Raw genomic sequence first — 14516 nt, forward strand, 5'->3', positions numbered from 1 at the left:
TCGACCGCAGGGACAATGTCTTAGAACGTCAAGGCCTATCTGTCCGGTCAGGCGATGCATACCTAGAAATCATCAACATCTACATCCTTCCTGCCACCTGTTGCCCCAGTGGATACCGCCCTAATATCAGAGCCTTACTCACTGGCAACAATCGCATTATCTTAGGCGATTTCAATTTATGGCACTCAAACTTGCGGCCGGACATTAGGGGTGAGTTGTTGGCGGATCAAATAGAAGAAACGACGTTCTGCACAATAAACGGAGACGCCCCCACACGTATGGTAGGAAGCTGTCACAGTTCGCCAGATATCTCAATCGTGAGCGCAGAACTCGTAAACTGCGTCAACTGGCAGCCGATGGTAACATTGGCATCCGACCACCTGCCTATACTTATTTCGCTCGAGCGTACCGCCGACTTCATCGTCACCGAAAAACGCACTTTCATACAACTTCAAAAAAGGAAAGTGGGAAGAATAAAAACTTTTACAGACAACCTCTTTGCTGTCTCCCTATCCCGACTGATGCCCGCCAAGGGGGCGTGCCCTCCCTAAGGTCATTGAATCCGCCTCGGCACGCCTCCCGCTGGGAGAATTCCCGAAATCCGGCCCACTTCCAGGCGGAGGCCGCAAACTTAGCGAGAGAACGTGACCTTATAAGACAGCTTGATCCAGGTGACCCCCAAATAAGGGATATAAACCAGCGTATCAGATTGCTTGTGGACGAACACAAGTGGGCGAAATGGGAGGAGCACCTAAGAGGTTGTAACCTCTCTACCGGTGTGGGTAAACTTTGGTCCACCGTAAAGTCCCTATCGAATCCGACTAAGCACAGAGACAAAGTTTCCATCGCCTTTGGCGAAAAAGTGCGAGCACTTTCTGCCGACAATATATAATGCATTCTACGGTCGACAAAGATAGACGGAGAGCCAATAGACACGCACATAAACAGAAAGTCGGAAAAGTTGGTCGCACTAAACCATCCAAAGCAGTGGGCCCAGACGGCATAGCCATGCCGATGCTTAAAAGCCTAGGGAAAGAGGGTTACAAATATTTAGCGCATGTCTTCAACCTGTCTCTTTCCACCTTTGTCATACCCGAGAAATGGAAAATGGCCAAGGTGGTCCCGCTACTAAAGCCTGGGAAACCAGCTAACATAGGAGAGTCGTATCGTCCGATATCTCTCCTATCGCCAGTAGCAAAGACGCTTGAAGCCATTTTGCTCCCTTATTTCCAAGCAAATTTGCAGCTAGCCTCTCATCAGCATGGCTTCAGAAAACTCCATAGCACTACCACCGCGCTAAATGCCATTAGCACCCAGATAAATTGCGGTTTAAATCAATACCCCCACCATAGAACAGTACTCGTAGCGCTAGACCTATCAAAAGCTTTTGATACGGTCAACCATGGCTCGTTACTGCAAGACCTTGAAGGGTCTACCCTTCCCCCATGTCTTAAAAGGTGGACCGCAAATTATCTGGGTGGCCGGCAGGCATCGGTGCAATTTAGAAACGAAACATCAAAACCAAGGACAATTAAACAAGGGGTGCCACAGGGTGGTGTCCTATCCCCACTTTTGTTTAATTTCTACATATCTAAGCTACCTTCAACACCGGAAGGAGTCACAATCGTTTCCTACGCCGATGACTGTACAATAATGGCCACAGGCCCAAGCCCAAAGATCGATGAGCTATGCAATAAAATAAACGGCTACCTCCCTGATCTCCCCAGTTTTTTCGCCTCGCGAAAACTGGCATTATCACCGACTAAATATTCCGCGACCTTATTTACAACATGGACGTCCCAAATGTCGACCATTTTGAACATCCACGTCGATGGCACTACGCTACCGACTGTCTTACACCCCAAAATCTTGGGTGTGACGTTTTATCAGGATCTACATTTTGGTGAGCACGCAGCCGCAATTGTTCCGAGAATTCAGAGCCGTAGCAAAATCCTCAAATTCCTCGCTGGCAGTACCTGAGGAAAAGATAAAGAACGCTCATGACTACATACAAAGCAATTAGCCAGCCGATTACGTGCTACGCGTCACCCATATGGTCGCCAAGCCTAAAAATTACCCACTGGAAGAAGCTACAGGCCTGCCAAAATACTGCTCTCAGAATTGCCACGGGCTGTCTTCTTATGTCCCCAGAACAACTCTGCATAATGAGGCGAGAATACTCCCCATCAGGGAGAGAAATGAGATGCTGACCAAACAGTTCCTGTTGAATACCCAGAAACCTGAGCATCCCAACAGACATCTGATTGATGAACCAGCACCGTGGGGTGCATTTGACTACATTTCATATCTTTCCTCTCAGATAGTTGCCAATAGAATGATTGTAACATTCAATATCAAGCACCTTCCGCTTTTTGCTGTGAATTAAATTATTCTGTTAATAACTTAAATTTTATTATTATAATTTTATTTTGAGGTGATTAACTATGAATGATTGTTTGACCTTCTACTACTGTTATATAAACTCTTTTTAATTGAAAAAAAGACGCAGGGAGGCTGGACGCGGTCTTTCGCCGAAATTGCCAAGGGTCGGCAGATCATTGGCATTATAGACGAAAGCAGCGAAGATGGCAGGATCCCGAAACAACAGTGGAAGTGGATCGAGGCCGCGCTCGCTACGGTGGCCGTTAAGGTTAAGAAAGACAACCCTGGTCCACCGCCGTCTTACACCGATGCAGGGTGCTTCCAGGGCAATGTCAAGCTAATTGCCTGTGACGACGCCAGGTCGGTAAACCTCTATAGGACCACCGTCACGCTGATAGGGGTGGTATATCCGGGCGCGCGCCTCAAGGTAGTGGAGGCGCGTGATATCCCCTCACGACCAAGGGCTAGAGCCTGGGTTCCAGTGACGCCAACGGACCCAGCTGCTCTAGGAGTACAACCCGCCGCAAGTTTGGAAATCAACCCGGATAAAACCGAGCATGTCCTCTTCACGAGGAGGTACAAAGTACCAAATCTTACACCGCTAAGAATTGAGGGTACGTTCTTAGCGTTTAGCGATCAAGTCAAGTATTTGGGAGTCATTCTGCATAGGAAGCTATTATGGAGTGACCATATAGTGGAGCGATCCAAGAAGGCAGCAGCGGAGCTGTTCACCTGCAAGAGGGCAATTGGCATCTCCTGGGGAATCTCCCCTAAGGTGACCTACTGGATTTACTCAGCCATTGTGCACCCGATTCTTCTTTATGGTGCCTTGGTCTGGTGGCCTGCACTAGCTAAAAGTACCTATCTTAAAATGCTTCAAAAGTTGCAACGGAGTTTGGAGCTCTGCATTACCGGGGCTCTCGGCTCCACTCCAGATTCCGTTACATACACACATGGATACATAGATATATAAATAGATACAGGCTAAGCTAATAAAAGCGTGTAAAAAAGGGCTCCTGTATGCTCTTTCGTAGATGTGCCATCCATCCACTTCTATCATTAATAAAGGAATGCGTTTTTCGCATTATGTGCAAGGTTTTAAATCTATGGCCATTTGGGGTGGTCATAAGTTCAATTGACCTTATGTCCGTTAACCTTATGTCACCCCACCATCACATTATAGCATTGTCATCGAGCCTTGATACGTGTGCAAAGTTTCAATCAAACTAATGGCCATGCAAAGTGGTAATAAGGCCAATTGACCTTATGGCCGTTGACCTTATGTCACTACACCATCACATTGATGCATTGTCATCGAGCCTTGATACGTGTGCAAAGTTTCAATCAAACGTATGGCCATTCAAAGTGGTAATAAGGCCAATTGACCTTATGGCCGTACCCCCAGCGGGTAAAGGGGTAAGAATATACCCGCGGTAGGTATGCCTGTCGTAAGAGGCAACTGAAATACCAGATTCAAGGGGTGTGTAGCGCAACCTTTCAGGTTGCCAGCGCAATATATAGCTTCTCCAAACCTAATTGTCAACCTCACCTATCCGCGGCGAATCCTGTTTCACTAACAGACGAGGCTCTGGCGACCCCAAGGTCCTCATGGAACTTGGTGGTGGGGAGGAAGGGGATGGCCTGAAGGTTTAATGTGGCAACATAAATCGTTCCCGAGATGGTCGGGCTGGCACCTTAATGGTGCTGTGGTACCGGAGCGTACCGGATCTGTATCCGGCAAAGGACCATCACATCGATAACACTCCCCAAAGCCTTCGGGGAGCAACCGTATCGCTACAACAACAACCACAACAACCTTATGGCCGTTGACCTTACGTCACCACACCATCACAATAATGCATTGTCAACGAGCCTTGATACGTGTGCAAAGTTTCAATCAAATTTATGGCCATTCAAAGTGGTAATATGGCCAGCGGTTAAAGGGGTAAGAATATACCCGCGGTAGGTATGCCTGTCGTAAGAGGCAACTAAAATACCAGATTCAAGGGGTTTGTAGCGCAACCCTTCAGGTTGCCAGCGCAATATATAGCTTCTCCAAACATAATTGTCAATCTCACCTATCCGCGGCGAATCCTGTTTCACTAACAGACGAGGTTCTGGCGACCCCAAGGTCCTCATGGAACTTGGCGGTGGGGAGGGAGGGGATGGCCTGAAGGTTTAATGTGGCAACATAAATCGTTCCCGAGATGGTCGGGCTGGCACCTTAATGGTGCTGTGGTACCGGAGCGTACCGGATCTGTATCCGGCAAAGGACATTCACATCGATAACACTCCCCAAAGCCTTCGGAGAGCAACCTTATCGCTACAACAACCACAACAACCTTATGGCCGTTGACCTTATGTCACCACACCATCGAATTAATGCATTGTCATCGGTCCTTGATACGTATGCAAAGTTTCAAATTAATCAGACTTCTAGAAACCGGTGAAAATTAAGCCCAAAGATTCCGTTACATACAGGCGAAGCTAATAAAAGCGTGTTAAAAATTCAAATTTAGGTACATTCGATTATTGAATACAAAAAAAAAAAAACGCTTTAAAAGCAATATATCGGCACTCTGATGTTTGGGAATGAATCTAGCCTTTTGTAGCGATATAGAAGTATTGCATATATGATTAATAATAATATATGTACATTTATTTTATATTTTAATATACAAATTGATTTATTATATTAAACGCCTAAATGAGCTGTACGAGCTATACGCAGACATCCACATAGTCCAGCGAATTAAAACGCAGCGGCTGCGCTGGCTAGGCCATGTTATGCGAAGAAAGATGATGATCCGGCCAAGACATAGTTTCTATCGGAACCTGCCTATGGAAGCAAAGGTGGAGGGCGGCCCCACCCCGTTGGAAGGACCAGGTGGAAAACGATTTAAACTTCCTTGGTGTGACCAATTGGCGCCAGTTGGCGCAGCGAAGGAGCGACTGTTGGACGGCCATAACCGTTTAGACAGTTAAGCGCCAATTAAGTAAGTAAGCCTAAATGTAGGTTTTTATTTTATAAATATTTTCAACAGAATGAAAATTTTTGATATTTGAAAAATCAAAATAATGAAAATAAAATAATTGAACATAAAGTGAAGAATTCACAAAGTATATAAAGTTAACAGATAAAATGTAAATATATTAAAAGGAACCCTACACCTCCCACAAATTGTCATCCTCCCAGCAGCTCCTTGCAGCGGGACTGCGCCATACTCTCCTGCTCCGGGAAGGTATCGAGCCCAATCCAGGTCCTTCCCCTGACACCAGTCCCGAGAAATGGTTTTACTACGTTTTCCGGAAAATAATCTTTTTAGGACGGTCATACTCTTGTCAGTGTGTCACGTGCAAATGATGGTTGCATCGGACAGGTTGCTCTGGGCTAGATCCCAAAACCCGCCGTCCTCGTAACTTTTATAAATCTTTTGTGGCTCCTTGCTGTTCACGCCCAAGGGCATCCGTAGTAGAGTCGATAGAAATGCCGAGCATCAGCCTCCGTCACGTCGTCTTCTCCCCTCTTTTCCGGCAGCAATCGTATAGGTCAGAGAAACAGACTCTTAGTCCCTACCACCTTCTGCACCGTTTGCCACCTCAGAATATATATGTTTGCGTCATCCGCCCAATGCAGCTCCTGCCTTGGACGGTGCCACTTTCCTAGATGTTCTGCCGCAAACCCAACAACATGACACCAACCATCTCTTTAACTGTATTGTGGAACGCCTCTAATACCCCTCTCATTATGGTCCACCCTTGTCGAGACAGCAAGTTTCTTCGGACTCCCGTTAAGAGGATATTGATGACAATTTGTGATCGGTCCCACCTATTGGATGGGGCGAAGCACTGCTACATTATTATTATTTTTTTTGTTTTATTATTTTATTTATTACCGCCAAAAAAGCCTAATTCATTGTATAGTACAATTTATAAATTCATAATTGTTTCTTAAAATTATTTCATTAAAAAGAAATGAGTAAATTCATTGTTTAACTAATATTACATATTTAAATTTTTACAATATAGAAATATTTTTTCTTTAAACTTAACAACTTTTTGACAGTAGTTTATCTCTGCTGGTAGTTCATTATACATTTTATAGCCTACGTATTCTAAGGTCTTTTTTGCGAACTCGGTTCTTACTTTGGGCAATCTTAAATTTCTGCTACTCATAGTTCCATAGTTATGGATATCATGATTGTACTGTATCCTATCACTCAGATAATTTGGTAACATTCCCTGTGTTATGTAATGTATAAACTTCAAAGAGTAATAACAGATTAATTGTTTAATACTAAGCCAATTTAACATAGGAAGCATAATACTTTTTGATGTTCTATAAGAGCATTTTAGTATCAAACGCATTGCTTTGTTTTTGGAGCTTATTAATTAACGTATCATTGTTACTAGTAGTATTGTAGGGCAGTAAATAAAATGTGGTTCTACAATTGGTCTATATACTAATATTTTGTGATGTTGGCTAATATACTCACATGTTCGATACATAAATCCTATTTTCTGTGCAATTTTCTTCTTTAAATGATTCATATGTTCTGTGAAACTTATACACTCTTAGTCCTTTCCACCTTTTGCACCGTTTTCCAGCACAGAATATATATGTTTTAGAGATCTGCCCAATTCAGCTCCTGCCTTGGACGGTGCCACTTTCCTATACGTTCTGGTCTCAGCAACGGCAACCACCCGACAGGTTTCATCGCACCATGCTGCCAGACCGCAAACCCAATGCTTACCCAGGGACGTCCAGACCCAGAGCCACAACAGCACTTTTGCCCTGGCTTCCCTCAACTCAAGCGTAGTCACCCGTCACTTCCCCCAGAGTGACGACGCCGTTGCACTTCAGAATACTGCAGTTAAACTGTAATGTGCTAACTGGGACGACCACGAAGATAGTTGATTTAACATCCGCATTGCAGCGATCCAAGAGACTAAAATTCCCACCCCCCCAGCGCGTTAGGGGGTCAAAATATACCCGCGGTAGGTATGCCTGTCGTAAAAGGTTACGAAAATACCAGATTCAAGGGGCTGTGTAGCGCAACCCTTTCAGGTTGCCAGCGCAATTGTCCAAACCCAATTGTCAACTTCACCTATCCGCGGCGAATCCTGTTTCACTAACAGACGAGGCTCTGGCGACCCCAGCTCCTCATGGAACTTGGGGGTGGAGAGGGAGGGAGGGATGGCCTGAAGGTTTAATTTGGCCATATAAATCGTTCCCGAGATGGTCGGGCTAGCACCTTAACGGTGCTGTTACCGGAGCGTACCGGATCTGTATCCGGAAAAAGACCATCACATCGATAACACTCCCCAAAGCCTTCGGGGAGAAACCTTATCGCTACAACAACAACAACCAAAATTCCCAAGGCAGCCGGTTCTATGTACCGGAGAGACTCGGGATATTTCCCGACCAAGGTCTGTCATTTCAGTGTAACCCCATTTAATTTGTTGCGCATTGGTCGCACCTATTCGATGGGGCGAAGCACTGCTACAACAACAACAACAATCAAACTCTCGGGAAGATCTGCCTTGCGGACCTACAATGGGTATAACGTCTACAGAAAAGATCGCGAGAGCGGAAATGGAGGCGGTCTGGCGTTTATCACCCACAACTCGGTGCAATATAACGTCGACATATCTGTCCGGTCAGGCGATGTAAATTTAGAAATCATTAACATATACATCCCTCATGTCACCTGTTGCCCCAGTGGATACTGGTTTGACATCAGCGCACTACTCACTGGCGATCATCATTATCTTAGGCGATTCAATTCCCATAACGCCTTATGGCATTCTAACCTTCAGGCGGACAGCAGGTGCGAGATGTTGGCGGACCAAATAGAATAAACGACTTTCTGCATGATAAACGGAGACGCCCCCACTCGTATGGTGGAAGCCGTCGCAGTTCGCCAGATTTATCAATCGTGAGGCAGGACTAGTAAACTGCGTCAACTGGCAACCGAAGGTAACATTGGCATCCGACCACCAACCCATACCCCAGCGGGTTAGGGGGTCAGAATATACCCGCGGTAGGTATGCCTGTCGTAAGAGGCGACTAAAATACCATATTCAAGGGGCGGTGTAGCGCAACCCTTCAGGTTTCCAGCGCAATATATAGCTTCTCCAAACCCAACTGCCAACCTCACCTATCCGCGGCGAATCCTGTTTCACTAACAGACGTGGCTCTGGTGACCCCAAGCTCCTCATGGAACTTGGGGGTGGGGAGGGAGAGGATGGCCTGAAGGTTTAATGTGGCCACATAAATCGTTCCCGAGATGGCCGGGCTTGGACCGTAATGGTGCTGTGGTACCGGAGCGTACCGAATCTGTATCCGGCAAAAGGCCAGCACATCGATAACACTCCCCAAAGCCTTCGGGGAGCAACCTTATCGCTACAACAACAACAACAACCACCTACCCATACTCCTTTCGCTCGAGCGATCTGCCGACTTCATCACCACTGAAAAACGTACTTTCATCTATTTTAAGGGAAAGTGGGATAAATAATTACAAAACCTATACTGACGTTTTGCTGCCCTCGAAATCTTTCCGGCGGAGGCCGTAACTCTAGCGAGAGAACGTGACCTTATAAGTCACCATTGCATCCTAGTCCGATGACTTCACAATAATGGCTTCATGTCCAGGCCCACACATAGATGAACTTTGTAATAAAATACACAGCTATCTCCCTGGTCTTTCCAGTTTTTTCGCCTCGCGAAAGCTGACATTGTCACCGACTAAATCATTGGCGATTATTTACAACATGGACACGGCAAATGTCGACCCAGAAACCTGGGCATTCCAACAGACATCTAATTCAAGATGCCACACCTCCCAGGGGTTTAAGCATTATGAGGAAAACGGCACCCGAGAACGCAGCCGTTTGAAAAAAAAAAAAAAACACAAACAGGTCCCCAGTGATATCCACAAACAGGTGTCGGACCTCTATGCCAGGAAATGCCCGGCGAATCCAGTGCTTAACGAAATATATCCAGAAATCGCAGAAGAGGAACGCATTCTCCCTAGGGAGACGCGCGTCACTCTAGCTAAATTCCGATCTGGGTACTATAACAGGTTAAACTCTTACCTATGCAGAATCAACCCCGACATACACGTATAGCAGTTAATATGTGGTGTAAAAAACAATCTGGAGTCAGCTAACTTACATGGATCTAGTTTGGATATTTTCTTTAGTTTTCTGGAAACCACTTCCGATTGGAAAGAAATATTGGTAATAGTCTAGTTGAGGGGTCGACTGCTAATACGCTACCAAAAATATCGAGAGAGGTGTCAAAAGACGCGTATTAATCTCGAGAACAATAATCCGATGGCGGAAAAGAAAAATTTTATCTATATCCGGAGATATTTGCAGTTGAAGTTGGCGATTTCCATGTGGTTGTTGTTGTGTTTGTACCCACCAAAAAAACTGTGCATCACCGTGGCGGTAGCCACGGTTAAACCACACACCCGGACGTGGCATGGCGTAGCCCAGGGTTATTTTTTATAAGCGCGGCCGAAGGCCGCCAACGCCGAAAGGTGTTCTGCGCAAAAATACTATGGATCCGACCCCCGGTTTCGGAGGTACCCGCGGGTCTTTTTTCGGTTTTTCGTTAATATCTTTTGAACGCGTTTATATTTTTATTTTCCGCCTTCGGATTATTAATACTGATGTCAAGACGCGTCGTTTGACACCTCTCTCGATATTTTTGGTAGCGTATTAGCAGTCGACCCCTCGACTAGACCATTACCGAAATATTGATGCTATAATACTTGTTTAGGCACATGTTTGTATTATACTCGTATAAAAAAGCTGTGGTACACAACAAATACGATATTTTATAACAACGTTTATCATCAAATACCGCGAAACCTTGAAAAAAAAAACGTTTGAGATGAGAAATTGATGTTATCGAGTATAGCTAAACCCTCACACTAAAGGCAGAGACACAATCTCATAGTCAAAAGCCGTGTTTTTTACAGGTATATACGTCTACGTTTGCGGGTAAAAAAACGCTTATCCTCACTGAGACAATGTTTAGGAGACCCATCTAGCGGCAACTAGTTACAGAACATGTTGGACCGAAAAGCGGAGACACAAACCTCTGGTTGTCATAGTGTATAACCTATAGCTGAATCGGTTGCGGTGAATAGTGGACACACACCATTTGTAGAGGTAATACATAGAGGTGAAACATAGACACATATTTCAGTTGCATCTGAGTATAATGCTTATTGAAATTTAGGAGTACTAATTTTCTGCGCGGCGTCCGTGGTGTGATGGTAGCGTGCTCCTCCTACCACACCGAATGTCCTGGGTTCATACCCCGGGCAAAGCAATATCAAATTTTTTGAAATAAGGTTTTTCAATTAGAAGAAAATTTTTCTAAGCGGGGTCGCCCCTCGACAGTGTTTGGCAAGCACTCCGAGTGTATTTCTGCCATGGAAAGCTCTCAGTGAAAACTCATCTGCCTCGCAGATGCCGTTCGGAATCGGCATAAAACAAGTTGGTCCCGCCCCGCAAATTTGTAGGATGTCAAGAATCCGTCCGAATTAAAGAGAGATAATCGTTGTAAATCGTCCTTTCATGATATGGTATGTTTTGCGTGTGGGGGTGATATGTCTTTTTGTGTTTACAAAGCGAGTAAGGGAAACTCCCAACTGGCGGAGATTGCCGGGAGCTCTCGCCAGGGAACAGACTACCCGAAGACCAACCCCGCTTCAGAATTTTAAAAAGGGCGGACGACAGTGCGTGTAGTGTCAAGTTAGGTGTAGGGAAAGCCGAGCCAAATAGTCTACATCAAAGGAAGCTGGAATACGAAGCAGCTAGACAACGGATTTTGTGCGAAGAATTTCTCGCTAAGAAACGAAGTAGAAATTTTAAAAAGATAATGAAGATGCGAGCAAAGAAAAAGGACATGAGACGAATTATTAATAAAATAGTAGCGACAATTGTCACCATGAAAGGCGACAACCGTTTTTTTGCGCAGACAAAGATCGGGGATAGGGATGTTGTAGCCTTGCTGGATTCAGGTGCTGGTGCGAGTTGTCTAGGTAAAAATTATGAGAAGCTGATAGAAGGCAGAGAGGATGGCATCATCCCACTGGCCAATAAAAACATACGCACAGCGAATGGTGGCGAAACGCCAGTGGTTGGTGCTATCACTCTGTCTGTCTTCTGGGATGGAATATATAAGGACCTAGAGTTTCTCATCGTGCCAGGCCTCCAGCAAGAGGTGTATTTAGGGGTAGACTTTTGGCAGGCTTTCGATCTGAATGTTGTTATTCGTGGGGTTCTATCGCATCCAACTCACACTGGCGTTGCCGAACTTGTACCCGCCGAGGTCGACTTATCATTTGAAAGGCCACACTCTGCTCTCTTGTTAGAACATGCTGTACAAGCTGTAACTAAATTTTAAACCTATTTTACTTTGGCTATGACTATGCGCCAATGAAGGTTTTCATATACATAGATGTGTTTAAAGGCCGCGGCACAATGTTTAACGCAATCTTATGCATGCCAGTAACATCACCACATTCACGCAAGATGTTGCGTTTGTAAATATAAAGAAACTTCAGACTTGGTAATTTAAGTTTATTTCGCCTTGCCCATTCACGTACAAAATCTCGCGAAGCACTGTTATAAACATTCCACTATACAAGAAAAAAAACTTGTTAACATATTTTGTGTTCGATGCATTTGTTTAATTGCAGTTTTTAACTAAACCAACCTTATGCAGGTTCAGTTGGTCTTACTTATGACTATCAATAGAAAATTGACGACGCTTTTATTTAATAGCCTGATCAACGCCCTAGGTTGATGAGGAGTGTGATGAGTAGTACCTAGGACCTACCTAATTATTTTCTAGCTTTTAGGGCGGGTTTTTCAGTGCGAGTTTAAACTCCAGTTAAAGTTGACTAGAGTTTAACCCTGCCACTTCGGCCGCTTAACCTGAGATGAGCAGCAAGATTTCATGTATCGAACAAAGTGGCAAGGTTAAACTCTAGTCAAATTTAACTAGAGTTTAAACTCGGACTGAAAAACACGCATTAGTATTATTATTACTTAATGTAAGTATTGTTTTCAATAAAACCGTTTAACTAAAACATTTTTTTTAATTATTTTATTTTCAAGTTTTTAGCCTTAATTTAATTGCCTATTTATTTATTAAGTTCATAAAAAAATAAATAAATGTAAGGCGCGATAACCTCCGAAGAGATCTAAGGCCGAGCTTCTCTTCCAATTTGTGTCGTGCTTCTCTTGATTTTCCCTACAAATTGGCAGAACGGGACCTACATGATTTTATGCCGACTCCGAACGGCATCTGCAAGGCAGATGAGTTTTCACTGAGAGCTTTTCATGGCAGAAATACACCCGTAGTGCTTGCCAAACACTGCCGAGGGGCGACCCCGCTTAGAAAAATTTTCTTCTAATTGAAAAACCTTATTTCTAAAATTTTTGATGTTGCTTTGCCCGGGGTTTAAACCCAGGGCATCCGGTGTGGTAGGCGGATCACGCTACCATCACACCACGGTGGCCGCCAGTTCATTTAGTGACTCATTATTACAAGGACTCTTTCCTGACAATTTGTTACAATCAATACATAAGCCTTCCAATTCAGCGCCACGTATGCTTCTCCTTCCTCGAACTCCGAAGTATTTGAATGTCACTTCTACCGGACTGTATATAATATTTATTCCAAATATGAACTAAGTCGCACCACAAAAACGAGTATTTTTAATATCTCGATACCTGCGCCACCTAGCGGCGATTTTTTCATAGGTCGCTTGCTATTCATGTATGTATATGTGTTGACCCAAATTGGACCACAAACACGATTTTTTGAAATATTTCGATCCATGCGCCACCTATCGAAGTTTTTTCTTGTTATTGCATTGTCATTGGGCTCCGAATTATATTCCAAGTTTCAATCTTGTAGCTTATCGGGAAGTTACTTAAATTTTAATTACAAAATTCGTAAACAACGGCCGACCGGCTGCTACGCAGAGTCAAGCTAAATAAAACCGTTTATGGGTCTAACGAGTACTATTTGTCGCACGTTCGAATGTGTCATTAATCCGATCCACAATTTCAGACCTATTGTGATTTAAAAAATGAGTTTCGATCATGGATCGTAACACATATTACCCCAGCTGATCGTGACAATTTATTTTCGAACTTCACAAATTTTTAGGGGAAAAAATTGAAGTGAAGGCAATATTTGGTAATGAATTTTTATTACTATTGACAACGCGCTTGTGAGAATCAGCTGATACACGGGGTAGTCATTTATGTTCTTTTCATGCACTTTACAAGGGTAGGAGTAACTCTATTAAGGTTTTACCATTTATTTAGGCATCATTTTTTTTTTAAAGAAAACACTATTAATTTATAATATATCCAAGCTTTCCATACATAAATTTAATTCTTATAAATGCTTCTGTACCCATTATCATCAAGCACAAAATACATATCGAGATGCAACCAAACTCGACTTACGATTACTTCCACATATTTAATAGAACTCCGTTCCTAATTTATGGACATGCAAATAATGGAACCCGACTATCTGTAAATTATTAGTTACTAAATTGTAAATTGTGCTGCACTTCTCTACTTGTTGTAATAATATTTCAGAAAGTAATACAAGGTTTCTGACCAATACAGTTTAAATTTGAATATGATTTGGTTTTCATTCCAGACTTTTTCGGTATAAAATTGAAAAAAAAGACTTCAGTTTAATGTTTAAATCACAAAGTTTTGGAGTTAAATCGACCCCAATGTTGTAATATTCACAAAAACATTTAAGATATTGAATTGGTCATATATGTATGTAGTTCAGAAAAGTTTAAAGTTTAGGTACAAATTTTTAACCGTATACTTAACTTTTCCTCAGTAAACTTCTACTTGTTTTTTCGGCATAATTTTTGATCAAATTTCTGTTGAAACAAGGATTCCGTATGATAAAAAATTTCATTTGGATCAGCCGTTCCACAAATAAAATAAAAGTCCGGGTTTAGTAATTCGAACTAAAAAATTAAAAGTGGAAATAATTTTCTGAAGGACTTTTACTACATAAGCAAAAACAGTTTAGGTCCCGGGTTTTTTATTTTTGTTTTCAT

At 43.3% G+C, this 14516-nt stretch overlaps 1 protein-coding gene across 1 annotated transcript in view; it reads right to left on the reverse strand.

Annotated features, from left to right (window-relative positions):
- The window catches only part of HLH54F, a 174329-nt gene extending 164050 nt beyond the window's left edge, over nt 1–10279 (reverse strand). Inside the window, exons 1-2 of the mRNA XM_067776815.1 lie at nt 10145–10279; nt 9563–9604 (exon numbers count right to left, since the gene is read on the reverse strand). The gene's annotated coding sequence lies outside the window, so the exon portion shown is untranslated. The remainder of the gene's footprint in view (nt 1–9562; nt 9605–10144) is intronic.
- Between the last annotated feature and the right edge of the window lie 4237 nt (nt 10280–14516).

Source organism: Eurosta solidaginis, chromosome 3 (genome assembly GCF_040869045.1).
Source record: "Eurosta solidaginis isolate ZX-2024a chromosome 3, ASM4086904v1, whole genome shotgun sequence".
NCBI lineage: Eukaryota > Metazoa > Arthropoda > Insecta > Diptera > Tephritidae > Eurosta > Eurosta solidaginis.